Raw genomic sequence first — 25,790 nt, 5'->3', positions numbered from 1 at the left:
TTTGCTTATCCTAGAATTGTTATTGTTGTGGTTATTATTTTTACCAGAGCACTGCTCAGCTCAGGCTTATGACAGCATAGGGGATTGAACCTGGGCTTTCTGGTGCCTCTGGCAGAAAAGTGTTTTTGCAGAACTATTATGCTATCTCCCCAGCCCAGGAATTATTAGTGATGAGAGAGAGAGAGAGAGAGAGAGAGAGAGAGAGAGAAACCAGATTATCACTCCAGCATACGCAGTGCTAAGGATTGAATTTAGAACCTCATGTTCTCAAGTTCAGGCCTTCATCTGCTGCACCTGGCTTTTTTTTTTTTTTTTTTTTTTTGCCTCCAGGGTGATCACTTGGATACAAATTCACTGCCCCTGGAGGCCATTTTTCCCATTTTTGTTGCCGTTATTGTTATTACTGTTGTTGTTGGATAAGACAGAGAGATATCAAGAGAGAAGGGGAAGATAAAGAGGGGGGAGAGAAAGATAGACACCTGCAGACCTGCTTCACTGCTTGTGAAGCGACCCCCAACCCCTGCAGGTGGGGATCTGGGGGCTTGAGCTGGGATCCTTATGCCAGTCCTTGCGCTTTGTGCCACATGCGCTTAACCCGCTGTGCTATTGCCCGACTCCCCTGCACCTGGCTTCTTAACCTAGGCTGAGGTTTGCATGTTGTTCAGGATAACAGTTTTTAGACCCCTCTTCCTGCTCTGACCTGCAGATGTCAGATGGTGTTTGTGGTGTCTGCAAGAGTCTGTAGGTGTTTCAAGAGTCTGAGGGTGTCTATGGTCCTGCTTCCCACGTCACAGAAGCCTCTGAGCCCTGGAGGCCAATCTGACAACAGAGGGGACAATGTGGTTCTCAGAGCACCTTCAATCTTAAAATGCCTTCTTCCTCATAAACATTAAAGTGTAAATTTAGGAGGCCAGGCAGTAGTGCAGCCTTGGTAGCACAAAGCGCAAGGACTGGCGTAACGATCTCAGTTCGAACCACCAGCTCCCCACCTGCGGGGGGGGGGGGGGTTTGCTTCATGGGCAGTCTTTCTTTCCCCCCCTCTGTCTTCACTCCTCTCTCGATTTCTCTCTGTCCTGTCCAACAACGACAACAGCAATGACAACAATGATAATAGCGACAACAACAAGGGTAACAACAAGGGCAACAAAATGGGGGCTTCAGTCTCCATGCCCACAATGGCATTCCCTGTGCCAGGCTCCATTCTGAGGACTCTGTGACTCAACTCATCTCCTCACTGCAGGCCTCTGAGGCAAGAACTAATCTCTTATTTAAAAAAAAAAAAAAAAAAAAAAGATTATTTTACTTATTACATAGGAGAGGTTCACATGAGGCAGAGAGTAGAGAGAAAGAGACAAGAGAGAACACCATTCCAGTACTTGTGGTGCTGGGGGTCAAACCCTGCACATCAGGCATGAAAGCTTACCACTCTACCAATTGAGCTATTCCCCCAGCCTGGAAGCCAGGACTATTCTTATACCCACTTTTCAGACAGAGGAACGGACAGCTCTGACAGAATGAGCAGAGACCAGTGACTGCCAAGGTCAGAGCCAGGAGCCTTCTAAGACGATGCCAGAACATTCCAAAAGGCCACCTTTGATTCCCCCCCCCCCCCCGTGTCCAGCCGTCACACAGCCATCTGTCATCTGCAGGCATATCCTGTAGAAGACTCCTGGGTCACAGCTGATGGCACTGGCAGGAGAGAGAGAGAGTGATAATCCCACATGATTCACACCTGCCCAAGGGCCATGTTCTGGAAGCACCACTGCTCTGAGGGGCTGTACCCAGAGCCTGGGAAGTGGGATCCCCACCCCCATCTGTGGCCAGGCCACAGGGAGCATCCCCACCTCCCAATTACTCAACAGCAGACTTGAAGCAGGGCCAGAGAAGGACTGGCTGTCCCCTGCATTGTTCCCAGGTCTGACGCATATCCACCCCCCTGGAATGTTTCCTTGCCACCTCCTGCCCCCCAGCTCCATTACAGACACAGGAGATCTTAAAGCAAGTCCAGGGTGAAGTTGGGGCAGGGGCAGGGAGGGGCTGTCGGCTCTGGCTGGCATAGCCCTTACAGAGACCTGGTGACCTGAGGCCTGGAGTATCCACACTCAGACACAGAGTTCTGCAGGGCCTCGCCAAGTCTAGCTGCAAAGGGACAGCCTGGTGGGCCCCAACCCATGCAGGAAGACAGATGGACACCCCCCCCAGCACACCCATTGGGGAGGCACAGCTGCTCCCAGGAAACCAAGGGAATAGGGACGGGTCAGGGCAGGGAGAACTAGAGCTGCAGAAACTGAGGAGCAAAAGACACCCCCACATCTCCAAGAGACAGGGGGTCCATGAGAGCCTGTCTATCAAGGTGGCCCAGGCTGGGCTAGTGGCAAATCCCCCTGGGACACCCCACCCACCTGAGCGCTTCCACAAGGGGTGAGGCAGGCTGCTGGCAGTTGGCTGAGTGCTGTCAGATGCAGGGGGGTGGTGGGATGTACATTCACTTTTACAGGACAGGGGCAGATCTGCAGAGGATAAACATCCTGGAAAACGCAGCGTGGGGTTGGGAGGTGGAATAGGGGATGGGGGGTGGTAGAGAGGAGGGGGAGCCAAGGACAGAGCTGGTGAAACAGACACCAGCTTTGAAACCCCCCTCCTCCAATGGGCAGAGGACCCCACACCCCACCCCAGGGCACAGCAACAAGTGCGATCTTTCCAAAAATACAAACAACAACCCCTTCCCCATAGGAAGCAGTTACACAGAAGTCAGGGCATAGGACTTGAACCCAGGGCCACCTCACACAGGGTTTCTGCTGCTTCAGGCATGCACCCTGCCTGGGGGCTCAGGAGTCTCAGGCCTCTGGGGTGTAGGGTACAGACAGTAGGGGGACCCAGTGCATTGGGGCATAAAAAGTCAAAGAGGGAGGGACAGGGGGTGTGCCCTGTAGGACCCCACCTCACCCCACAGTTCCTGAGAAAATTCAGGGCAGTTGCTGTGACTCAGTGGCTGATTCCAGACCATCTGCAGCCTCAGACAGCAAGTACCCCAGCTCTGTGGAGAGCAAGAGAGCAAGCAGTTACTCACTCTCAGCTGTTACTCACTCTTCTCCCCAGCACAGCTATTCCCACAGTTGAGAAGCATGAACAAGCACCCCCCCCCCAGATGCTGTCCCCCTCCCTGCTTCCCTAATGCAATTCTTCCAGCACAGCCCCTCCCCTGACTCACTGGGAATGATACCCCAGGACTCCAGCCCACAACAGCCAGGCAGCTGTTACCCTCACTCTTCTCAAACGAACAAAACAAAACAAATAAACAAAAAAAGCGGAACTGCCTGGAGAGGTGATCACTGGACCAAACGCAGGTCAATCCGGGGCAGGAAGGGCACCCCCACCTTGTACCTGAGGCAGATGCCTCCAGACCCATAGCCCCCCCATCCCAGCTTCACGCTGACAGGCTCTTCTGACTGGCCCAAGACCAGGAGCCCCTGCAGATTTTCAGGCCTCCTGCCCATTCCTGAGTGAAGACAAAACACTCCAGGGAGGGGGCATGATTTCCTAAGGCTACACAGCATCACAGGCCATGGCTTCAAGGCACCAGCCCCTCCCAGCACTGCCCAGTCTTATTCCCACCCTAAATCAGGGCAGGTCCCCCCAAGATCTACCCTTGCTCTCTCCTATTGCCAAGCAGCTGCTTATCCTGGGGCCAGGGGAGAAATGAGAGCTGATAGTGAAGAGGTTGGAGCAGGACAGTGACTGACAGGGTCTTTTGCAACAGGAAAAATGAGGGATAGTCAGCCAGGGAGGCACACACCCAGGGCACCCCGGAGGCCCTGAAAGGAGATGATGAAGGCCCAGCTGGGAGATTTGGCCTGTCTCCCTCAATCCAACTCCTCAATCCTGCTCCCTCTCCTTCCCAAGGCTCCTGGTTAGGGTCCAGGCCTGGCTGCTGCCTCCGCTCCCAGAGATAGGCCCAGTTCATGGGGCCCAGCTCAGCTCAGGGGGTCATGAGAGGCACCCCCAGAGTGATGTTCAAGGCAGCTCACAAGGCACTGAGACGAGCCCCCTCCGTAGTCCTTGCTCCCTATGTGGTCCTGCACAGCTGACTCCTCCCAGCCCAGAAGCCCCTGCCCCACTCTGTCCCCTCCTGCGCCACCCACCAGGAGTGACAAGGACAGCAATCATCACACTGCACAGCCTGCATGTCCAACACCCTTCTGTTTGCTCCCCACATTTTTTTCCTGTAAGGATGAGAGTCACAGAGAGGAGAGACATCACAGCACCGATCCACCACACATGCCACCTCCCCTTTGCATGATGCTCTCAGGTGGGGCCAGGGGCTTGAGTGCCTGGTTAGGTGTGCACTCTGCCAGGTGTGAGCTATTTCCCAGCCTCCTTGTTTCCCGTATTTGACAGACGAAGACAGAGTCAAGATTCCAGTCCAGACAGGTAGCTGGTGAACTGTTTATTTCTATGAGTTGTTTTATTTAGAGAGAGAGAGAGAGAGAGAGAGACAAAAGCCAGAGCAGCACTCTGGTACATACAATGCCCGGGACTGAACCTAAAGCCTCAGGCATGCAAGTCAAACACTCTGCTAGCTGAGGTATTATCCCCCAAAGCTGCTAGTCTGTGGTCTTGAAGGTCACACCACACCCTGTGGCAGGACCCTTCCTTGCCAGGAAAGAAAAGCTCCCCAGATCCCAGCTCCCCCCTCCACACTCCATGAGCACCTGGTGCTTTCTTTCTTTACTTTTTATCCAGTGTTTCATTTTCATGTGCAAAACTGGGAAACGTTATGCAGTACAAACTATTGTATTTACTGTCGAATGTAAAACATTAATCCCCCAGTAAAGAAATTGTTTTTTAAAAAAGTGTTTCATTAACATGAACGAAAGAGAAAGAAAGAACCAGGACATCACTGGCACATGTGCTGCCAGGGATTGAACTGGAAAGCTCATGGTTGAGAGTCCATTGCTCTAACCACTATGCCACCTCCCCATCCATGCACTGCTATTTTCCACACTCAGTGTTGCCTTTGGCTCTGAACTGTCAGCTTCTTGTCCTAACGCTGGCTGGGCCTTCTTAGTCAGATTGGATGCCTGCAGCCTCCAAACAGGCATATCCAGGCCAGAGGACACCCTGCTTGCTCATTCATTCATTCATTCATTCACTCATTCATTCAACAAATAGTAAGCGTCTCCTTTGTGCCAGGCAGACGGTAAAGGATCCCCTATCCCCAAAGGAGCCTGTTGACTCCCTGAGAATTCCAGCAGCTTGTGGTCTGCCCTCTTGAAAGGTCTCCCAGCAAGGACATATCTCTATCTGTTACCCTGTCTGAGGGTGCAGGACAGTAGGAGGGGTGAGGGAGGAAGGCCAGCCTTCACAGCTTCCCAGATCACCTGTCTTTCTCCTACTGGAAAGCTCCCTGCTGCCCACTTTTTAACCTGCCCAGAGGGTCTACCAGGACAGCACCCCAATCAACTCCAGGGTCTCCCAAAGCTCCCCCCCCACACACACACACATACATCCCTGATGCAGGCCTGCAGGAGACCAAGCACTTTATACAGGCTCTAGAGGCCTGGGGTGGGGCAGGGTAGAGAGAGATGTACAGTGGCTGGAGCACCCGACTTCAAGCACAAGGTCCCGAGTTCGCTTCTTAGCATCATATACCAGAGGGATGCTCCAGTTCTCTCTCAAAAATAAACAAATATTTTTTAAAAAGGAATTTCATTTTGTCCTCACCATAACCTCACGGGGAGGGCAGGCACCCCATTTTGCAGAGGTAGACTCAGAGGCTGGACTCAAAGCCACACAGCAGAGGAACACACAATGTTTCAGACTCGAACAAGGCTGCGAGCTTCCTTTTCCCCATTTTTTAACATTTAAAAAAAAAATACTTCATTTATTTATTGGATAGAGATAGAGAGGAAATCAATAAAGGTGAGAGAGAGAACAAGAGACACTTGCAAAAATAAATAAATAAATAAATAAATAAATAAATAAATAAACTCTTGCTTCCCCACTTGTAGAGTTTCCTCCCCTGCAGGAGGGGAACAGAGGCTTGCACATTAGAACATGTGCGTTCTAACAGGTGCACCACTGCCCAGCCCTTATTTTTTTATTTCTTAATAAGAGAGAGGAGGAGGAGAGAGAGAGAGAGAACCAGATCATCCCTCCAGCACAGGAGACACTGGGGAGCTAAACTTGTGGCCTCAAGCTTGAGAGTCCAATACCCCATCCACCATTTCTCCCTCTTCACACACTACCATGCCTTTGTGCACGCCTACCTCTGTGCCCAGAGTCTTGTCCCTTCTTATCTTTCCAGACCCATCACAGCTGGCCTGACAGCTTCACTCTGCCAACAGGCAGAGCCCATACCCAGCAGACACCTTCTGCCTCCCCCTAGCCCGTGTCTCCCTGGCCTTGCCAGTCCCATCCCCCTGGTACCATGCCTGGCAGAGGGTCAATGCCCAAAGAAGGCTCGTTGGAGAACAATCAGGGATTCCCTGTGCCCAGCCACCCAGCTCAGGTCTCAGGTGGGGGCTGTTTCCCCTGCCTGCCCCCTTACTGACCTGGCGCCCCATCCTGATTCCCTATTCCCCATTCCTCATTCCTCCCACTCTCTGGCGCCCCCTCCCCATGCCCCATCCCTCCTCCCTCCCCCACCAGCCAGCCAGGCAGTTTCTGGGAGTCTCAGGCAGTGATTAGGGCCCTAATCAGGCGGGACTTCCTGCTGGCCCTGGACTGTGGGGGTGGGGGTGGAAAACAAGGTCAATCCAAGGTCAAGTTCATAGCCTGAGGCCTGAGGGGGCAGGGTTTTAGCAGCCAGGAGGAGGACTCCAGAGCTCCCCCCTTACTGGTGAGGATGTTGGGGCTCAACCAGGGAGGGGACCCATCCAGACACGGGACCCATCCAGAGCAGGGTGCTCCCCAAGGCCCCTTGGGCCAGAGGACCCCCAGAGTAAAGACCCTGACTCTTCCCTCCAGCACAGCATGGATCCCTGTGCTGAACCCACAGACTGCACCCCATAAAGGCCTGCTGCAGACCAGCTGATTGGCTGGATATGGACAAGGTTGAGAGTCAAAGGAGAGCCCCCTCCCCTTGAGCAGTGGCCTAGAAGTGGGGCAGAGGTGAGCAGGAGCTGAGCCAGGGAGGCCTGGAGAGAGGCCAGACGGGTGGGGCTCAGGAACCCACCACCCCAGCTGTCATCATCATCATCATCATCATCATCAAGCAGGGCCCATTCTTTCTGCAAAAGGGAGCTGAATGACTTTTGCAGCTGTCCCTGGGTGGGCCAGGAGGCCCAGAAACAGCTCACCTCTGACCCAGAGCTGCCTGGCCTCTCTGGGTAGACAGTGGCAGGCCCTGGGGAACCAGGAATGCCAGAGGCAGTGGCCCAGGATAAAGGAGTCCATCCTGGCCCTGGGTCTGAGGTACTGCTCTCTGGCATGCAGGAAAGACTGGGCATGCTGCCTCCCATAATCCCGCCTACTCCCTTCCACCAGGAGAGAGATTCATGGCTGAGCTGGGTAGTAGTTACCCCAGTACTGCACATACTGTACCATATGTTAGGACCTGGGTTCGAGCCCCTTGCATGGGAGAGGCTGCACGAACACTGGAGCAAGTGCCATAGTTTCTCCTTCTCTCTCCCTCTCCATCCCACTGTCTCTCACTCTCTAGCTGGGAAAAAAAAAAAAAGGTATCCACCAGGAGCAGTGGAATTGTGCAGGTGTCAAGACTTGGCATCACCCTAGCAGCCAAAACAAACAAGCAAGCAAACAAACAAACAAGGGATGCCAGTTAAGACTTCAGACCCAGGGAGTCTGGCAGTAGCACAGTGGGTTAAGCGCACATGGCGCGAAGCGCAAGGACCATAGTAAGGATCCCGGTTCCAGCCCCCGGTTCCCCACCTGCAGGGGAGTCGCTTCACAAGCAGTGAAGCAGGTCCGCAGGTATCTCTCTTTCTCTCCCCTCTCTGTCTTCCCCTCCTCTCTCCATTTCTCTCTGTCCTATCCAACAACAACATCATCAATGGCAACAGTAACAATAACTACAACAATAAATGAGCAACGGCAACAAAAAAGGGAATAAATAAATAAATATATATATATATATAAAGATTTCAGGCCCAGAAGCTGTGGGTGGAGTGATTTACAACAATGATGCAGGATGGGGTGGTGGTCCCACTTTCAAAGCCCCAATTAGCCTAGCCCATATCAAGGGGAGCACATTGAGGGGCCAAGCCAAGCTGGGGGTGGGGGATGTCTCTTGTTCAGATTCTCATCAAGGGATGGGCCCAGGGAACTTAGGCTGGTTATAATCATGTATCTTGTTTACACCAATGCTAACTTTCTCAGAGTCTTCCATAAACACATGTCCCCTCAGCTCCAGCCTCCCCCAGTCTACGGGGGAGTGGGAGGAGGTGTGTGTGTGTGGGGGGATGAGTCTCTTCTCCAGGCTCTGATGCTGAAAGGAAAAGAATGAAGAATGGGACCATCTTCTCTCATCTCTGGTCTCCAAATCCTTCTGGTCTTAGAGATGTAACCACCACAAGAAAGAAAAAGGTCAACCCAGGGTGAATGCTGGTGAGATGGTTCACCTGGCAGGGCGCCTGGCACTCATGACCCAAGTTCAAGGCTCCAGAATACCACATGGGAGTACTACGGCACTGAGAGGAGCTTTATGGTGTGGTGTCTGTCTGTTTCTCCTCATCTGAAACCTACAGTTAGAATCCTAGTAGAAATCCAATATAGGGATTTTTTTTTTAAGTCCAATATATGGGGCCAGGCAGTAGAGCATACACATTACAATGAATAATTGTAATAATTGGCCCCCACCCGCAGGTAGAAGCTTCACAAGCCATGAAGCAGGGCTGCAGGTGTGTGTCTCTCCTCCCCGCCCCCCTTCCTCCAGGGTAATTGCTGTGGTTTGGTTCCTGCACCATGAATCCTCTGCTTCTGGAGGCCATTTTTCCCATTTTCATTGCCCTTGTTGTTGCTTTATTGTTATTATTGTTATTGTTGTTATAGCTATTGTTGTTGAATAGGACAGAGAGAAATTGAGATAGGAGGGGAAGACAGAGATGGGGAGATACAGACATCTGCAGACCTGGTTCACCACTTGTGAAGCGACTCCCCTGCAGTTGGGGAGCCGGGGGTTTGAACCGGGGGGCTTGAACCAGGATCCTTACGCTGGTCCTTGCACTTTGCACCACCTGCGATTAACCTGCTGCGCTACCGCCTGGCCCCCTTTCTCTCCTTTTCTATCTTCCCCTTGACTCTCAATTTTTCTGTCTCTATCCTAAATAAAGAAAGATGCCTCATATAATAATGTTAGCATCAATCTAGCAAGAATCCTACTTAGGACATACAAGCAGTATAATCGTCATTACTAATGTTTACTGAGCACCTACAATGTATCAGGAGCCAAGTCAAAGCCTTTCAGACAAACACATCATGCAACAAACAGGAATGGTCATCATTCCACTTTACAAAGGGTAAACTGAGGCACAGAGAGCTGCAACTGCCCACCCAGATCACACAGCTAGCACCAGGGTCACCCCAGGCTGAGTCTGTTTGGAGTCACACTCTCCCTCTTGGTGAACACAGCCCCCTGTTTTTGGTTCTAGCAAGTTCTCTCCCAGGGGCCTGCCTATAGTTCTTGCCCCTCAGCACTCTGCCAGTGTCCCCGGGTGTGTGTGGGAGGGGGGTTAAAGGCACAGACAGGGGAGCTTGGGAGGTCCAGGAAATGGAGGGGGGGTCCTACTGTTCTAAGCTGGAGAAAGCCCAAGAAGCTTCTTGGAGAAGGGGGCTTCCAGTTGTGGGGCCCCTTAGGCAGAGGAGCAGAAAGGTGAGGGCTTCACTAAGAGGCTTCTGCAATCTGTCATCCCCCACCCAGCCCCGATTCATGCCAGCCTCTCTGTTCCCCAGAGCACCCCCTGCCTTCGATTCCAGACCTAAAAAGGCAGGGATTAAAAAGCCACACCTCCCTGCAGAAGACAGTGCCAGGAGCTGATCCTGGCCACCTGCGACCCCACCCATCAGTCCCAGCTCCAGCAAGACCAGACCCCCCAGCCCCATTCCAGGGGAAACCAGGGTGCAAGGTATGAACAAGTGGGGTGCCTGCCAGAGTCACCCACTTGGGTCGAGTCCCCTCAACCACCCCCTTGGGGATGAGAAAGTTCATGAGTGATTTCAGAGAAGGAAGGACAGGTGTGATTGGCATGATGGAGTGGCACCAGGGAGGTGGGCATGATGCCTGCAAGGCTGGCAGCCAGATACCCCTCACTGTCCCTTTGATAGGTAAGAGCCAGAGAGGGAGGCAGAGAACCAGGGGCCTGGAGCTAAGGGGCCCACAAAAGTCCTTTCTGGATCTCTGCAGAACTCCAGCCTGCCTACAGGACCCGGCCCATCTGGAATCTTCTTTTTATTGAGTCCAGGGCCTGAGAGAAGTTTGTCTCCTACAGTGCACCCACCTCTGTCAGCTCTCAGATCCCAGTGGCTCTCAGCCCCTGTCCCCCTACCCTCCAGGGGGGAGAGACACATGACCCCACGTTATCCCAGAAGCCGGAGTCATCAACCAGGCTTGGGTTTTGATTTGTTTGGGTTCCTTCAGCATCTCATCCTCCTGCCCCTGCTCCCAACACCCCACCTGCCCACTCAGACCTCACTTGGGCCTCAGATGAACCAGGGGGGAAAGGGGGCCCAGTTGAATAGCCTGACTGGAGTGGAGACACCAATGTTAGGACAAAGAAGGACATGGGCTGGAGAGACAGCATGATGGTGATGCAAAAAAATTTTCAAGCCTGAGGCTCCAAAGTCCCAGGTTCAAGCCCCAGCACTACCATAAGCTAAAACTGAGCAGTGCTCTGGTTGATGGGGGGGGTGTTGAGGGGGTGGGGACCCATCAACATGCCAAGCCTTCCCCCTACCCCAGGGCTGCTCTGAAAGGAATCAGGGATTTGGCAGGGATGACCTCTGGCATCTGACTTCTACAACCTGGCACTAAGAAAGAAGTCACAGGGCACCCCAAGAACAGAGGCTATAGAGAGAGGCCATCCTGGCAACCTCTGTGACCCCCAGAATGGGAAGGTCCCACCCCTCCCTGCCTCCCCTCTCACTTCTGCCAGGAAACAGGTTTGGAGAGGCCCAGAGGAGGGGAGGGGTGGGGAGGGGCCCTGCTCCACCCCACTCCTCAGGGAGGCCCTTGAGAACTGGACCTTGGCTTGCACCCCCCACCCTGCCAGTTACACAAGCCACTTCAAGCCACCCTAACAAGTTCATGACTCTACATGCTTAGAAACTGAGGCTCAGATTAACCTGCCCTGAGAATTTTAGCACCTGGGAGGGCTGAGGAGGCCCCTTTTGGTGTGTGTGGAGGTGGGGGCAGGGGCTGAAGCTGTTCAATCTCAGAGTACCCTCCCTAACTTTGCCTAATGCCCCCCATTTTGCCCCTCAGCAGGGGGGCAAGGACACTAATGCAGGAGAATCAAAGTCTGTGACACCTCTGTACCTTCCTGTCACACACAGGTTAGGGGACAGGACAGGGTGAAATGTGGGCCCTACAGGAGGTGGCTGGGGCAGGTCCAGGAGGCTACAATGGGGAGCTGTGAGCCTGTGAGGAGAAGGAGCGCCCTAGGCCAGAGGCTGGAGCCTTCCTGACCTTCCAGACTGCGTGTCCGAGAACTCCTCAATGCCGAGAATCCCAGGACCTCTTTGTCCCCTGGGACCTTCAAGGTCATCTCAGCTAAGTACAGCCCAGCCCCGGAATCCATCCAAACAGCTGTCCAGCCTCTGCCTGACCCCCCCCACACACACACACAAAGCCACCCTACACATACACACACACACACACACACAGTAGGACAGGGAGCTCACTACCTTACAAGGCAGACCCTTTTCCCTAGGACCTGCCAAGCTCACTAGAAATACCCAGCTGGGCTTCCTTCAGCAAACACTGGTCCTTTTGGTCACCTCACAGCAGGAAATGAGAGTCCCCATGCCCCAAGGTTTAGGCCACAGCCCATCAACACGGAACAGATGGCCACCAGCTTACCAACCAGTCACCAGGCCTCTGGGCTCTTCTGCTCCCCACCTGGACAGCAGCCCCCCTTTCTCTGTGTTTTGTGTTTGTAACTCTGGGTTTGCAGCCCCACTTGAGAAGAGGCTGAGACTTTAAGAGAAGTGAAGTTTGGAGGACAAGAGAGGAATGAGGACAGAGGGGCAGAGAAGTTGAAGACTGGCACCAGGGAGCAGAAGGTTCCAGGGAGACCCCTCTACCACCCAAGGGTGCTCAGCTCCCTCCCAAGTCCAGGGTGGTCCTGTCAGGCTGGCTGAGACCCACCTCCTAGTCCCTACTCTCCCCAGATGGTACAGTCAAGCCACCCCCCAACTGGGGTCTCCAGCAGTGTCCCCCAGTTGCCATCCACTGCCAGAGGCTCACCCCTGCCCTCAGACTCAGTGGTGGCAGCATCAGTGAGCTGAGGTCCTGGGGTTGGGGGTGGGGGGAGGCGGTCCCTGCCAGCTGGCAGGGGGAGCAGGGCCTTACAGCCAAGTCTGAGCCACAATGTCCCAGCCCCACCCAGGCGGCTTCAGGAAGGGGCCCAGCAGCAGAGCCTCTAGGAAAATGGGGTGCACCCCCCACACACGCCTGACACCCCAATCCCTAGTTCAGCCACACAGGAGGAGCTACCAGGGAGAAGTCCCCTCCCCCAAAGACTCCAGAGCCCTGGTATCCAGTCCCCCCACAATTGTCCCCACCCAGAACCCATCCTGCCCTCTGATTCCATCCCACACCCCTGCTGTGACCCCCTGCCCAGGGGCAGACACCCCACCCAGCTTCCTCCCAGGACAATGCCCAGCCTGCCAACATCTGGAAGAACAGTCCCAGCCCAGGCCTAAGTTAGAGTGGGGATCTGGGGGGGGGGGGTGTCAGGGGAGGTGGACAGACACCCAGACCAGCTCTCTAGCAGCACTCAGAGCTTGGCCAGGGCTGGCAGGTAGGGCAACTGGGGGTCAGAGGAAGGGACAGGACTGGGAAGGGTGGATGTGGGGGGGTGGTTTGGTAGATGCGTGTGTCTGTTCATTAACCACCTGGATTAGCCATTGCTGCCCAGAGCAGTGAGGAAAGAGTTGGGGCAGCTGAGGGGGGGAGGCTGGCAGGGGGTACCGGCTGTGCCCATGGGTCAAAGGGAGCACAGAGCCAAGCTAAAGGGGGGTGCTTTTGATCCCAACTTCTGAGGTCTGCTAGACCCTCCTCAGCAGCCGTGGGTCCTTGGGGAATGGAGGGTGGACAAGGAGGACAAAGGTGCCCAGTGGCAGCCCCTGAGGAGGGAAGACAGGCTAAGGAATAAAGAGGGCCTGGCCCTGGCCCCCTGGCACCACTGGTGAGGAGTAGTAGGCAGTGGAGAGATCCCAGCATGTAGACAGCCCCAACCTCCCTGCCTTGCTTGGCCGAAGCGTCCCTAACCACTGGCTCCACTGGTCTTGGTCCTGAGCTGCCACTAACACCAACAAACAAACTCCGCTGGGTGTGGGGGGGGGGGACAGCCCCACCCAGCACATCCCTGCCAGAACCCCAGACACAGCTGGCCGCAGGGGGCTGGCAGGTTGACTTAGGGCTGCGGGGCCCAGCCAGCCTGGTGACTTGCCCCCCATCCAGCGCACCCCCACACACTCACCTTTCCAGCTGGGGTGTCACTGGGTGGGGGGTCTGGGCTCCTGAGGTCAGGGCAGTGGGCACTGACGGCAGCAGCCGTGACTGGCAAGAAGCTGACTGGCAAGGGATGGGCGTGAGCAAGCCTTGTGTCCAGGCAGGGGGCAGCAGGCAGTGGGCACAGGGAGCAGAGCTGATCCCAGGGCCAGCGCTGGGAGCAACTGACCCGGCAGGGAGCCACTGCCCTGGCTCCCTCCCCTGCGGGCCTGGCCAGGCTGGCTGGGCGGGTGGCCCGGAGCGCCCGCCTCCTTCCCGGAGACTCCAGCAGCTGGCCCCGCCGTCTCCTTTAACCCCTGCCTGCCGCACTCCTGCCCAGCTCTGGCCAGGCTCCCAGGCCGGGCACTAATGCCAGGGTGCTACAAGAATTGTGAACACTTCAAGAAGCCTCCAGGGAGGGGCAAAGGGCATGAGGACAGAGGTGGGGACAGGAAACAGGCCACCAAGCACAGTGGTCCAGGGCCAGGGAAGAGGCACAAGGATGCAGGGAACTGAGGTTGTGGGTAGGAGACGATGCTTGGTATAATAACAGTATTAACAACAATAATAATAAACATTAGCTCTCCAAGGCACTCACTGCTTTCTTTTTTTCTTTTTAAATATTTTCTTTCATTTTAATGAGAGAAAGACACAGAAAGAAAGACCAGAGCACTGCTCACCTCTGGCCTATGGTGGTACTGGGATTGAACTTGGGGCCTCAGAGTCTCAGGCATAAAAGTTTTCTGCAGAACCATTATGCTGCCTCCCCAGCCCACACTCACTGCTTTCAAGTCATCCTGAGCAGGGTTGTGGTTTAAGAAAAAAATTCCAAGACAAAAATGATCTGAGCAGACTGGTGCAGACGCTTTGGAAGACTATATGGAGGGTGGGTCCTTAAGCAAATAAAAATGGAAATACCTTATGATCCAGCAATGCCACTCTTTGGCATTCATCCAAAAGATATGGAAGCACTGGGCTAGAGAGACAGTGTAATGATTCTGCAAAAGACTCTTATGCCTGATGCTCTGAGGTGCCAGGTTCAATCCCTAGCACCACCATAACCCAGGGCTTAGAAGTACTCTGGTCTCTCTCATTAAATAAAGGAAAAAAAATTTTTTAAAGCACACATCTGAAGTGCACCCCTATTTTCATAAGCTGCATTATCCACAATAGCCAAAGAGTGGAAGGAGCCTAAATGTCCGTCAACAGATGACTGGCTGAAGAAGTTACGGAATTTAAACTCCATGGAATACTACTCTTCCATCAAAAGAGATGATACTGTGTCCCTTGGGGCAAAGCAGATGGAAATGGAGGTGACTATACTTCGTGAAATAAGTAAAGAGATGAAAGACAACTATGGGATGGTTTCACTCATATGTGGAATCTAGAGAACTGATACACATGAACTTGCCAAACAAACAGAAGTAAACAAACTGTCTCTAGTACTTTGTGAGAACTCTGGTGGTTGTCTCTGGGGGGCTGGGGACACGATACTTTGTGTGGAAATATACCCTGTAATCTTGTAATCCGGTAACTCACTATTAATTACAAATTAAAAACTGCCTTGATAAAAAATGATTTGAATCAAACTCTGAAGCGTGAAATGCATGCTTCCATGCTCTTTGAAATGCATCCAAGAAATAGGCTAGATTACAATGCAACGATTGCCACCTCAACATGCTTCAGCTCAGACTGTGTCCAGAGACTTCACATGTGGAATGACAACCCTTCAGCTTCATTACACGGGTGAGACCTTTCCTTTCACAGTATTCTCTAATTCCATCCCAGGTGGTTCACTTTCTAACAAAGTCCCAAAACCTAGATATAGACCAGGTTCTGTGAGAGAGAGCATATGTTCGCACATATCCATAAACTAGTGCAAAATATATACCTGAAAGCAGAAGTACACTAGAGTTTGCAGTGAGCACCCTCCTAACACTTCCTCTCCACTATTCCAACCTTTGGGTCCATGACTGCTCAACAATTTGTTTGGCTTTGTATGTTAACTCTCTTTTCAGCCACCAGGTTCCAGATGCCATCAGGATGCCGGCCAGGCTTCCCTGGACTGAAGACCCCACCAATGTGTCCTGGAGCTCCGCTTCCCCAGAGACCCACCCTACTAGGGAAAGAGAGAGGCAGACTGGGAGTATGGACCGACCAGTCAACGTCCATGTTCAGTGGGGAAGCAATTACAGAAGCCAGACCTTCCACCTTCTGCAACCCACAACGACCCTGGGTCCATGCTCCCAGAGGGATAGAGAATGGGAAAGCTATCAGGGGAGGGGATGCGATATGGAGATTGGGTGGTGGGAATTGTGTGGAGTTGTACCCCTCCTACCCTATGGTTTTGTTAATTTATCTTTTCTTAAATAAAAAATAAATTTAAAAAAAAAGCTAATTGAAAAAAATAAATAAATAAAACACATTCAATGAAAAAAAAAAAAAAAAAGAAAGAAAGGCTAGATTAGACCTGGGAGTTTGCACAGTGGCTAGAGCTGCAGATCTGCAAGTGTGAGGTCCCAGGTTCGGTCCCCAGTACCCTTGTATGTGCCAGAGTGATGACACATGGGGGTCTCTTTCTCTCTCTCTCTTTCTCGAAAGATAGATATAAATATTTCAAAATGTCTACTACAGAACCTATAGAGACTACCATATTATCTCTTCAAATGTACATATATGAAAGACTTTCTTGTTTAAAATATTGAGGGGAGTGTCAGGGAGACTGCATAGTGATTTTGAGAAAGACTTTCATGACTGAGGCTCAGAGGTCTGAGGTTCAATTCCCTTATAGTAATATAGCATTACTATAAGCCAGATCTGAGCACACAATCAATAAATATATGGGCAGGATGATGGGAAGGGTTGAGTAACACAAAATGATAAACCTGAAGAAGCAGGACTAGGAAGCTAGCGTATCAGTCACACACAGGACTTGCACAGGAGAGGACCAGGTTCCATGCTCAGCACCACCAATAATAGCCAGATCTGACCAGTGCTCTGGTCTGAAAGAGAGAAAACGAAGCAGCAACTAGGATTACAGGGAGGAGTAGGAGAAAGACACACCTACAGAGCCAAGGACTTGAGGAAATCACTTCCCCTTTTAAATCACCTCCTGGAATTGCCCTGTTATCTCAGCTGAATAAAGCGTCCTTGGAGAGGTCAGCAGGCTCATCCAAGACCACACAGGATGGTGGCAAGGGGCTCCTCAGCTTCTCCTCCCCACTCTGGACCACCTTTCTGTGAGGCCCTGGGTCTGCAGGCTGCACTTCTGGGCCTCAATTTCTCCTGCTGCATAATGATGTTAGACTCAAAAGTTCTTTAAGATGTTTTCTAGTTTCAGCACTCATAAACTTTGTTGAGTCAAACTTCTGTGCCAAGTTTCAACATTCCAAAGAGCAAAGTGACTGGGGGGTGTGCCAGGGGGTTGGAGGGAGTCAGGGGAGACAGGGGCAAGCAGGAAATGCTGGAGTCTCTGGGGTCAACATCACTAAGGGCTAGTCAGCCCACCTTTTGGGGGGGCTGCTCCCCCCAAGCCCCATCAATGACAGTAAAGTCCTTGAAGATGGCGGGGGGGGGGGAACCATCTCAGGACCTCTCCCATTGAATAGACTTTAGTGTCCCCACTCCCTGGAAGATGACCAATCCCTTCCCAGGCAGAAAGAGTCTGGGTTCCCAAAAATCCCAAATTCCAGCATCACAGAACCTACCAGCCTTGACCTTGAACTTTCTTGGCCTCAGGGAGTCAGAGCACAGGAACTGCCCAGAGATGGAAAGACATGACCCCACTAACATGTCTAAGACTGGGGGGAGTCCACCCCCAGTTCCTGTCCTCTGCCCCTCCTCACTGGCCACTGGTCCCATCTCTGAGTCAAAGGGTCTTCATAGACTTGTTGTCTCTCTCTCTCACACACACACCTCCACCCCCTAAAGATCACACAAGTGCAGGCCTCCCCATTGACCTCCCCACAGCCCCCACCTACCATGTCCCATCCCAGTTCTGAGTGAGAACATCGGAATCTCCCTGTGACACAGGTGGACCTTGCCCTTGAGCCCTGTCCCTCTCAGCTGTCTCCAGAAGCCCCATTGAGCAGGTGGCATTTGGCACTGTCCCCTCTTCTGAACACCCTCTCTTGCTCTGTTCAGAGCTAGGTGTGTACACAGTAGAAGCTCACTAAACATGGAATGAATAAACGAGTGATGGAGCAGTGGGTGGACAAGTTATTAGAGACTGAAGGGGCTCTTTTAAAGGTTTCATTCTTTTATTTTTATATAAAATAATGATAATGCTCTCCACCATCTACTGAGCTTCCCCCAGTGCTGTCCATGGTGCTCCCATGTGGTGCTGGGGCTTAACCCAAGTCCGTGTGTACCATAAGGTATGTGTTCTACCAAATAAGCTATCTGCTAACCCTCAAATGCATGCTCCTTGGTGTACTGCACCAAAGTAAAAGACTCTGGGATGGAGGCCGAATGGTGGCTCACGGGGTGGAGCATACATAGCATGAAGTTTACGGACTGGTGCAAGGATCCCGGTTTGAGCCCCCGGCTCCCCATCTGCAGGGTGGGGTCACTTCACAGGTGGTGAAGCAGGTCTGCAGGTGTCTGTCTCTCTTCCCCTCTCTGTCTTCCCCTCCTTTCTCAGTTTCTCTCTGTCCTCTCCAACAACAACAACAGCAGTTATAACAACAGTAACATGAAACATGGAAAAAATGGCTTCCAGGAGCAGTGGATTGGATTTGTAGCACAGGCACCAAGCCCTAGCTATAACCCTGGAGGCAAAAAAAAAAAAAAAAAGAAAGAAAGACTCTGGGGTAGGGAGGAGGGTGCAGATACTAGACCATGATGGCAGAGGAGGTCCTAGATGGGGTTGAATCATTATATGGAAAACTGAGAAATGTTACACATGTACAAACTATTATATTTTACTGTCAACTCTAAACCATTAATCCTCCAATTAATAAAAAGAATTTATAAAGAAACAATACATGTTGAAAAATAATTCTAATATGTCAGAAATATATAAATCAAATTTTGAAAGTCACACATTTTACATCTCTTACATTTGTTTGTTTATCCTTTCTAATCCTTCCTCAACTCACAAAAAATTACTTTTAATAAAAATGAGATTATACTAAAAATAAATGCTTGATTCTACACAGGACAGCACCAGAGTAATCGTGTGCACACTTTGGTCTTTGTAAGTATACGACACGAGACGGAATGATTAAACTGATACACCGGAGTGCTGGGGGCATCTCTAACCTCGCCCAGGCCAGCAGTAAGTTTGGGGCTCCCTCTAGATGCTCCAGGGAACCTCTGACTGGGACACAACTCATCCCCATTTCAGTGTCACCCCCTTTTCCGGCCTTCTTGTTCCAACACCCACATAGAGAATCCTGAATTCAGTAGCAAGTTCTGGCACAGCAGAGAGGAGGCCAGGGAGTTTCAAAGAAAACAGAGCAGCCTTCCCTTTATTTGCAAGAACTGTCTCATAGCCAGTCATCCACCTAACCCCCCAACACACACACACACACACACACACACACACACACTCAGTTTCTGCAAAAGCCAGCTCAGTCTCTTTCATCTCCCCCCACCTCCTCCTCCTCCCTTCCATCCTCCCCCCTCTTCTTCCTTCTAGCCCCAAGAAGACTCAGGACCCCTAGGGTCCCCCATTTCCCAGTCCCCACCCCCTCATATTTCTCCGCCAACCCCTCCCCCAGCCTCCTCCCTCTCTCTGATTCCAAGAGCAGGACACAGGACGGCACATCTGGTTCCAGTTGTGGTTGATCCGTTCAGGAGCAGGCTTGAGGGGGTGGTCTCAGAAAGCTGAATAGCACCAGTATTGGGGCCCAGGGAGCTGGGGGAGGGGCAGACAGGAGGGAGAGAAGGAGCAAGGAGGCCAGGAGAGCCAGCCAGCCAGCATGGAGCAGGCAGTGCCTGGCTTCTGGGTCAATGGAAGCTTCTATGGAGCTGGGGGCTGTGGAGACTCAGGGCAGGGAGGCCAGGAGAGAGCACGGGACAAAGAGGGGGTCAGAAACAGGCACCCAGGAGGGGGACGGCGACGGCTGGGGGTGGTAGGGCTGTGCCTCAGAGCAACAGAGAGGCCATTGAGAAGGGTAATAGGGGGGTGAATCCAGCCTGCTGGAGCCAGGTGCTGAGTTAGGCAGTTCCACTAGAAGAAGAGGAACTAAGGGTGACAGAGGGCAGAGAGAAAAAAAAAAAAAAAAGGGCAAAAGCAAAGGCAAAGGAGAACCACAGATCCAGAGCATTGCAGCCAGAGCAGCTGAGATAGCTCACTTGGAGAGTATGCTGTTTTGACCCGTGAATGACCCAGGTTCAAGCCTGGCCCACACTGCACTGAAGGAAGCTTTGGTGCTGGGGACTCTTTCACTTTGACTCTAACCTTTTTGTTTTTTGGCTCCAGGGTTATTGCTGGGGCTTGATGCCTGAACCACAAATCCACTGCTCCTGGAGGTTACTTTTTTTCCCCTTTTGTTGCCCTTGTTTTACCGTTATTGTGGTTATTATTATTAATGTTGTTATTGATGTCATTGTTGGATAGGACAGAGAAATGGAGAGAGGTGGGGAAGACAGAGAGGGGAAGAGAAAAATAGACACCTGCAGACCTGCTTCACTGCCTGTGAAGTGACTCCTCTGCAGGTGGGGAGCCGGGGCCAGTCTTTGTGCTTCGTGCCATGTGCGCTTAACCTGCTGCGCTATCGCCCGACCCCCTGCCTCTAACTTTTAAAAAGAGTGTTGTAGTCAGTCTTTGAGGCCTTTCAGCCCCTCCAAGGTGGGGTTGGGGCGGGGGGCATCAGTCCAGAGTTGGGCTCATAGCACTCCCATTCTGTGGTAAGAGTTTGTAAAGCGCCCCCATCATGTGCTTTCTTCCTCACAGAACCATGGGCAGCACCGGGGAAGCCCCACGGAGCAGCACTGTGGTGTCTCTCCTCTCTTCCTCTCTCTTTTTTTGGCTTTCTTATCCCAGCCTCAGAGAGGGGTTCAGAGTGATTTGGTGATTCACTCAAAATGACAGGGCAGCAGGTCAGGGAGACTACATAGGAGCCCAGGTCTGGGTCCCCCAAGACACAGTAGAGAATTCTGGGTCCCCCGAGTCCCAATATCATGCTCTTGGCACCAGATTCCCAGGTTCTTAGACTACTTAGGGGAAACTGAGGTAGGAGTTGATGGCAGATACCCAGCAGCAGGAGCCTGACACACCAAATCTGAGCAGGATGGGAGCTGGTCCTAAGGGCAAATGCTGGGGCTACACCCTATGGGGCCCCTACTCTCTTCCTCTTTTCTACATGCTTGGCTCCCCCAAGTGAGAAGCCCTGAGCCCCAGAACCCCAGTGGGCCCCCACATATCAAGTGGGCTGGGATCCAGAGTCAGGGGAGGTGAACACCCCCCCCCCAATTATCAGATAAATATCTGAGCATTTGGACCAGGCGTTCTGCCTTGTAACCACAACACCCCCACCCAGCTCAAAATGACCTTGGCAGGTTCCTGACCATGCTTTCATCTCAGGGGTCACCTTGGAACCCACCCTTTCACCCCCACTAGGGCTCCTGCCAGAGTTCACTCCAGAAGCCACACTCACCCAGAACCCATAGAACAAACACCCCCTCTCTCTTCCTCCCATCCTTCCAGACCTGACTAAGGACTCTCCCCACTCCTGGGCTTTCCTTTCTTTTCCTTTCTTTTTTTTTTTTTTTTTAAGACACAAAGATCCAGAAGAAACAGCCCTGGTTATGGTGGTGCTAGAGATAGAACCTGGGACCTCAGAGCCTCGGGACTGCTGTCTTTTGCAGAACCACTAAGCTGTCATCCTGGTACCACCCCTTTTTTTAATATTTATTTATTTCCTTTTGTTGCCCTTGTTGTTGTGATTGTTGTTGTTGTTATTGATGTCATTGTTGTTGGATAGGACAGAGAGAAATGGGGGGAAGATGGGGGGGGAGATAAACACCTACAGGCCTGCTTCGCCACTTGTGAAGCGACTCCCTAGCAGGTGGGGAGCCAGGGGCTTGAACCAGGATCCTTGTACCAGTCCTTGTGCTTTGTGCCACCTGTGCTTACTTAACCCACTGCGCTACCACCCGACTCCCCCACCCCTTCCTTTCCTATCTGTCCTCCTCAGCACTCAGGCCAGAAGCTTTTTCTCCTCATCTGCATATACATTTATCTCATTTGCATATCATCTCTCATTGGGCAGAAAGGGCACAACCTAAGGACTGACCCCAGACTCTTTGCTAGGCTTTCCCCCAGAGAGAGACACTCCAACTTCCTACTCTCAAAAGCAAGGGGAAGGTGTGTGTGTGTGTGGGGGGGTGGCTCCCAACAGTTGCTCCCCAAGGCCCACAATGGCAGTCCTGGATCCTGTGAGGGCACCCATATCCCCTCTCCCCACAGTCACATCCAGACTACCCCCCAACTCCACCATCTTAAGCTTCAAGGCTGGGCAGCCAGGGGACCCTGAGGCTGGTGGAGTGGTGGATGGACAAGTGATTAGAGACTGAATGATGGGGCGCTTTTTTTTTTTTGCCTCCAGGGTTACTGCTGGGGCTCAGTGCCTGCACCACAAATCCACTGCTCCTGGAGGCCATTTTTTCTTTCCCTTTTGTTGCCTTGGTTGTTTTATCATTGTTGTGGTTATTATTATTGTTGTTATTGATGTCGTTCTTAGAACAGAGAAATGGAGAGAGGAGGGGAAGACAGAGAAAGATAGACACCTACAGACCTGCTTCACCGCTTGTGAAGCAACCCAAAGGGGCTCTTTCAAATGCTTCATTCTTTTTACTTTAGATTGAGAGAGAGTAGAAACACCACAGCACTGCTCCACCAATCCACTGAGCAGTGCCATCCATGTTGCTCCCCTGTGCTGCCTGTGGCTCTAACCCAGGTTCCTGAACATGGTAAGGTGTGTGCACTACCAAATGAGCTACCTCTCAGTCCCTGGGTGGCAGGATGGTGCTGGCAGGGCCCATGATGAAAGGCTGGGGAAGCCCAGTGGGTCCCCAGCCAGCCAGCCAGCCACAGGGCTCAGATGAATAGATAGATGTCCGTCGGCACGCTGCCGGCCTAGTACTCTGTCCCCTGCCCCGGCTTTTCCAACATTCTTATCAGCCAAGACTCAGTGTGGAGGCTTCCCAAGGACACAGCGTAAAGAGAGAAAAGGAGCCAAGGAAGAGCCGACTGAGTGAACCACAAGGAGACAAAGACAGACTTCAAAAACTAGCCAGGGCTCCTTCAACTCAGGGTAAAGTCTTGGATGACAGTTCAAAAGTCATTTTCAAAGAATGAAAAAGAGCTCACTGTGAGCAGGAAACACTCTAAGATACAGTGGAGACAGAAATTCCACTAAGCTGGTTGCCATCCATGGCCTTCCCCCAAAAGGCACATACACTACTAGAGAAGATGGTTGCATTAATAGAGGTATAGAATCTAGACAAAAGAAGGAGAGAGGTCCACTTGACTCCATACACTTCAGATACCATCAGAATTGTTGAGTTCTTCTCTGTCAGCTATGCACACTAATAAATAAATACTTGTTGAATCTATGCCCAAGGAAAAATTCGAGAAAGTGGGTGAACTTTGTATTCCAGGTAATAAAACACATGACCATACATGGGGGAAAAACTGTCCTAGGAAAGTCAATCAGGGCAAACTCTACTGCTCATACATGCACCCATGGCCTCTCTGCTTCTTCTTCTGGGAGGCTCTGGGAGGCTCTGGGAGCCTGACATCCTCCCCATTCATCTCTTAGCACCCAAGAGACAGAGACAGCCCAGAGCTGGGTTAACAGGGCAGCACCGGAGTTTGGGTGCTGGTCAGCGAGGACTGTTGGCCTCAGCATGGATGCTGACCTTTAGCCAAGCTAGCAGAGGCCTGAGCATATGGCCGGCAGGGACTGTCCCAAGTGGCCTCCCAGACACCAGGACTCGTGCCGGAAGACACCACACTCTGCACCCATGCCCAGGTCCGCAGCTGCCCACCCGCCGAGTCTTGCCCAGGCTGAGGCTCCTCTCCCTCCTCTTCTTAAGGCACTTGAAGGTTTTTCTCCTCCTTCTCCTAATTCTCCTTCCTCCTTCTTCTCCCCTCTTTCCTCTTCTTTTTCCTCCTTTTCTTTCTCCTCCTTCTCTTTCCTCCTCTTTCTTCTTCCTCTCCTCCTAGTCCTCCTTCTTTTCCTCCTCTATCACTTCCTCTTGCTCCTCCTCCTCCTCCTTCCTGCCCCATCCAGCCACCACATGGGTACCCTGCAGAGGGGAGGCCTCACCCCCAGAGGAGTGGTGCTGTATGCAGTGCCTCTCCTGTAGCTCTTTCCCTCTAGCTTTCTCTGTTTCTCCCAACCTCTCTAGATTAAAAAAAAAAAAGTCCTAAAAGCAGAGGAATTGTGTAGGTGGGGAGCTCCAGCTGGGAGTCAGGCAGTGATGCACCTGGTTAAACACAAGGACCTGGGTCCAAGCCCCTGATCCCCACCTGCATGGAGTGTTGTGGGGGAGCTTCACAGATACTGCAGGTGTCTCTCCCTCTCTATCCCTTTCCCCTCAATTTCTTTCTGTCCTATCAAATAAGGAAGAAAATGGCCACTAGGAGCAGTGAATTTGTCATGCAGTAACCCTAGTGGCAATAAACAAATAAATAAATAAATAAATAAATAGGCTTCGTACAGCCACAAGGTCTTGGCAGCTGAATGGTAGATAAAGGCTGGATACGCAAGCATGAGGCCCAAGGTTCAAGCAATGGCATCAGGTATGCCTGAATGCTGCTCTAGTTCTCGCTCTGTCCCCCTTTTCTCTCATTAGTAAATAAATAAATCTTAAAACACACATGCACAATGCCTCATAGTCTCGCAGACATTCCCAGCTCACCTGGATTCTCTCTCCCGCATTCCAGGTGCTCGGTTTCTCCAGCCAGCCAGCACTCACTCACTCACTCATTCATTCACTCACTTACTGCACAGATGCTTCCAAAGCGCCCACTGGGCCCTGTGCCAGAGCCATAAAGGGGACATGGGCGAAGCCTGGTGGAATGCCTGCCTTTGGGGACCATACAGTGGGGGGCAGTGGTGGGGACAGTAGGGGGAGAGACACTGAAGACACCAGGCATGAGTGCAGGTCACAGACAGCAGCACCAGTGACAGGTGGCCTGCCTCAGAGGAGCCACAGCTCAGGCTGCCTGTGCCCACCATCCTGATTCCTTCAGGGAGGGAGTTCAGGTATGCATGAGAGCAAAAAGTCACTTGTCCGGGGGCAAAGGTGGGGAGCCTCCAGAACCCTCCTGGCCTCCCCCAGTGCTGTGGGCAGAGCTTGCCCTCTGGCCCAGGCCTCAGGTCCCCAGTCCCGCCCTTGGCTCCTGACACCCTCAGGGCAGGAGTGGAATTCCTGGGCAGCGCCAGGTCCTTCTGGAGTGAGGCCCCTGCCAGCACCTCCCACATCCTCTCAGACCCCCCAGGTGGCCGGACTGGATGGCTGGTCACCCCTGGGGCAGCAGGCCAGCAGAGTCGCCAGAAGTGTGGAGGTGGGCACAGGCACCACGGCGCCAGGCTGGGGGATGGGAAATGCCAGGTGGGCAGTGCCAGGCTCCACCCTTGGTGCAGGCAGCTGGCCAGAGCAGATGGGTTCTCCACGAGCACCACCAGCTACCCCAGAGAGGAAAGAACACAAGCCTACAGCGCCAGAACCACCACCACACACTTTTGTGCTTTTTTTTCCTGGAACCTGCAGTTAATGGCCACTGGGCTGTGCATTATTAAACAGGAGGCTAGAGCCAAGGTTTGCAGGCCAAACGGTGTTCCAGGGAGAGGAGTCCCCCCAACCCACTCGGGGTGCTGGGGGAGGAGCCCCAGAGGGAAGCAGCTCTGGCATATGCCCCCTGCCCTGGCTGCCCCCTCTCAAGTTCTAGTCTATTCCTGGGGCTCAAACATCCTTATAAAAAATGATGAGTTAGGGTGAGGGAGACAGCATAACGGTTATGCAAAGAGACTCTGATGCTCAGGGCTCTGAAATCCCAGGTTCAATCCCCCACACCATCATAAACCAGAGCTGAGGAGAGCTCTGGAAAAATAAATTAAAAAATAATTAATTAATGTTTACTGGATAGACACAGAGAAAT

At 52.4% G+C, this 25,790-nt stretch overlaps 1 protein-coding gene across 10 annotated transcripts in view; it reads right to left on the bottom strand.

Moving 5' to 3' along the window:
- Positions 1-25,790, bottom strand: part of TNS1 (tensin 1) — a 254,731-nt gene that overhangs the window by 144,143 nt on the left and 84,798 nt on the right. For 3 of the 10 annotated variants that reach the window (XM_060193931.1, XM_060193932.1, XM_060193933.1), the window contains exon 1: positions 13,662-13,889. The exons of the other annotated variants lie outside the window; for them this stretch is intronic. The gene's annotated coding sequence lies outside the window, so the exon portion shown is untranslated. Of the gene's footprint in view, positions 1-13,661; positions 13,890-25,790 lie in introns of those variants that run through there. 10 annotated transcript variants of the gene reach the window in all.

The sequence above is a fragment of the Erinaceus europaeus genome, chromosome 7 (assembly GCF_950295315.1).
Source record: "Erinaceus europaeus chromosome 7, mEriEur2.1, whole genome shotgun sequence".
Lineage (NCBI taxonomy): Eukaryota > Metazoa > Chordata > Mammalia > Eulipotyphla > Erinaceidae > Erinaceus > Erinaceus europaeus.
The sequence above is the reverse complement of the archived record's forward strand: the minus strand, read 5'-3'. Positions and strand labels throughout refer to the sequence as shown.